This window comes from Leuresthes tenuis, unplaced genomic scaffold, assembly GCF_036924035.1.
Source record: "Leuresthes tenuis unplaced genomic scaffold, fLeuTen1.0.hap1 SCAF_12, whole genome shotgun sequence".
NCBI classification, from domain to species: Eukaryota; Metazoa; Chordata; class Actinopteri; order Atheriniformes; family Atherinopsidae; genus Leuresthes; species Leuresthes tenuis.
The window spans coordinates 12,935,397-12,938,841 of NW_027325366.1; the positions used below are offsets into that span (position 1 = coordinate 12,935,397).

The 3,445-nt window shown below is 45.1% G+C and overlaps 2 non-coding genes across 2 annotated transcripts; both read left to right on the plus strand.

The window, feature by feature from the left end:
* On the plus strand, window positions 1-114 carry LOC140265921 (U5 spliceosomal RNA). The gene has a single exon (XR_011906602.1). It is a non-coding gene; the product is annotated as a U5 spliceosomal RNA (small nuclear RNA).
* A 308-nt stretch (window positions 115-422) lies between these two features.
* Window positions 423-606, plus strand: LOC140320590 (U2 spliceosomal RNA). Its single transcript, XR_011918423.1, has one exon. It is a non-coding gene; the product is annotated as a U2 spliceosomal RNA (small nuclear RNA).
* Window positions 607-3,445: the final 2,839 nt, after the last annotated feature.

A 3,445-nucleotide genomic window follows, 5' to 3' on the forward strand; every position in this document is an offset into this window, starting at 1 on the left:
GTACTCTGGTTTCTCTTCATAACATACAAGTCTTTCGCCTTTTACTAAAGACTTCCGTGGAGAGCAGCACTAATGAGTTGTTTCTATTATTGGCAGGCTTTACCTTTGCGGGTGAAGCCCTTTCTGTCTGTGCAAAAGAAATCTTCTTACTGTGCAGAGTGACTTCTCTGAGTAGAGTCGCCTTACTTGTTGCGACTGTGCCGATGTTCGAAGCTGGAGTGCAAAGTTGTTGCTTGAATGGTGCTTGCTGGAGCATGCGGGAGTGCAAAGTTATACCATTTAAAAGGGCTGAAGAGTGCTCAGTGCAGCGGGTGGGCGGAGGTGCAACGTGACACTCTGGCCACCTATGGCCATAAAAAGAACACTGCTACAAGTGCGCATTGTGCCAGCAAGGGCCCTCGGACCTGAAACAGTGGACAGTTATCGCTTCTCGGCCTTTTGGCTAAGATCAAGTGTAGTATCTGTTCTTATCAGTTTAATATGTCCTCTATACGAGGACAACATATTAAATGGATTTTTAAGAATAGGAGTTGAAAAAGAAGCTTGCTCCGTTCACTCCAAGCCTCGACCCGGTACTGCAGTGCCGCTGGGAACGATGCGCTCTCCTCTGCTCTTGTGAAAAAGCAAACAGCGGTGCAGGATGGAAGTTTCAGGGAGCCCAAGATGAAACTTTCTTTTAATCTGCTGAGAAAAGAGAGTGAATGCGAAGTGGACTTTAACACGGCTCTGGGAGCGAGCCGAGTGCGGGCTAACCGGGAGAATTGCTTGAAAGAAACGCGACACCGAATGAGTGGTCTGAACAAAGCCTCAATACGGTGTTCCCGTGGTGTTTGTGGCTGACTTGTCTTTTGCACAGAGTAAAAGACAAGGCAGCCATCGAATAGATTGTTTCTACTTGGTCAGCCGAGGAGCGGGGGGGGGGGGGGGGGGGGGGCAAGCGTCTCAACCAAGCAAAGCTCACCAAGTAGGAACAATCGGGCCCTTTTCGATGGCTGCAACACCTGAAAGAGATATTGATGCGAGACCCGATCAAATGCTTTTTCAAAGTCTAAATTTAAGATGACAAGCCGGGTGTTTCTGTCTCTAGCGTAATCAATGATGTCTCGAATCAGTACGAGGCTGTCGGTGAGTTGTCTCCCTGAGATGGCACAAGCTTGGTCTGGGTGAATTACCTCCTCTAAAACAGAGGACATCCGTCAAAAACCTTGCTAAAAAGTTTACAGTCAAAGTTTAAAAGTGTGATGGGCCTCCAATTCTTTAGGTCAGTCTTATCATTTTTTTTATAAAGTAGAGTCACTATTCCCACTCTAAAACTGTCAGGCAGTCGGTCGAGTTTTTCAAAATCTTTAAAAACATCTAAAATGTCTGATGATAAAAGGTCCCAATAGGTCAGATAGGTAAGAAAAGGTTAGAATGCCCGACTATATATTAACAAAAGCGGGAGGAGAGGTCTTCGGATGAGAGTGGGTGAGAATTTCCAACCATAATCTATAAAATATGGTGAAAAGAAATATATGAATGCCTCATAAAACACTAAAAGCGGAAGTGTTCGGCTGCAAGAAGGTGTGAATGTCCGACTATATTTGGTGAAAAGCAGGTGAAGCACGGTCTGAATGCCCAACCTTCCATCATCAAAAGCGAGATCAGAGGTGTTTGGCTGCAAGAAGGCCATAGTTTGCCAAAAGCGGGTAAGGTGCGAATGACCGACTAAATATCAACAAAAGTGGGGGCGGAGGTCTTCGGATGCAAGTGGGTGTGAATATCCCACCATACAAGTATGGTGGAGAGGAAGCTGTGAAGGGCCGACCATAGTAAAAGGCGGGTGAGAGAAGGTGCGAATGTCAAACCATACATAATCAAAACAGGGAGCGGAGGTGTTCTGCTGTAAGAAGGTGTGAATGTCCAACCATAGTTGGTAAAAAGCGGGTAAGAAAAGGTTAAAATACCCGACTGTACACAATCAATAGCGGGAGCGGAGTTGTTCGGCTACTAAAAGGTGTGAAAGTCCGACCATGGTTTGTAAAAAGCGGGTAAGAAAAGGTGCGAATGCCCGACAATGTATGATCAAAAGAGGGAGTGGAGGTTTTCGGCTGCAAGAAGGTCTGAATGTCCAACCATAATTTGTAAAAACCGGGGAAGAAAAGGCTCGAAAGCCCGACTATACACCATCAAAAGTGGGAGCGGAGGTGTTCAGCTGCAAGAAGGTCTGAATGTCCATCAATAATTGCTAGAAAACATGAAAGAAAATTTTCAAATATCAAACTGCACATGATCATAAGCGGGAGAGGAGGTGTTCAGCTGCAAGAAGGTGTGAATGTCTACCCATAATTACTGAAAAATGGGTAAGAAAAGGTGCGAATGCCTAACCATACATCATCAAAAGAGGGAGCGGAGGTGTTCCGCTGTAAGACGGTGTGAATGTCCGACCATAGATGGTAAAAAGCGGGTAAGAAAAGGTTAAATTACCCGACTGTACACAATCAAAAGAGGGAGCGGAGTTGTTCAGCTAAGAGAAGGTGTGAAAGTCCGACCTTGGTTTGTAAAAAGCGGGTAAGAAAAGGTTCGTATGCCCGAATATACACCATCAAAAGCGGAAGCGGAGGTGTTCGGCTGCAAGATATTGTGAACGTCCAACCAAAGTTTGTAAAAAGCAGTTAAGAAAAGGTTCGAATATCCAACCATACATAATCAAAAGCGGGAGCAGAGCTGTTCGACTGCAAGTAGGTGTGAATGTCAGATCATAATTTGCAAAAAGCTGATGAGAAAGGGTGAGAATGCCCGACTATACACCATCAAATGCGGGAGCGGAGTTGTTCGGCTGTGAGTAGGTGTGAATCTCCGACCATAATTGCTGAAAAATGTGTTAGAAAAGGTAAGAATGCCGGTCCATACATCATCAAAAGCGAGAGAGGTTGTGTTCGGCTGCAAGTAGGTGTGAATGTCCAGCCATAATTACTCACAAACGGGTAAGAAAAGGTAGTATTGCCAGACCATATATGATCAAAACAGGGAGCGGAGGTGGTTCAGCTGCAAGAAGGTTTGAATGTCCAACTAAAGTTCAAATATATTAACAAAAGCGGGAGGAGAGGTCTTCGGATGAGAGTGGTTGAAAATTTCCAACCATAATGTATAAAATGCGGTGAAAAAAAGGTGTGATAGAACACTAAAAGGTGGAGCGGAAGTGTTCGGCTGCAAGAAGGTGTGAATGTCCGACTATATTTGGTGAAAAGCAGGTGAAGCAAGGTCTGAATGACCAACCTTACATCATCAAAAGCGAGATCAGAGGTGTTTGGCTGCAAGAAGGCCATAGTTTGCCAAAAGCGGGTAAGGTGCGAATGTCCGACTAAATATCAACAAAATTTGGGGCGGAGGTCTTCGGATGCAAGTGGGTGTGAATGTCCGACTATATTTGGTGAAAAGCAGATGAAGCAAGGTCTGAATGCCC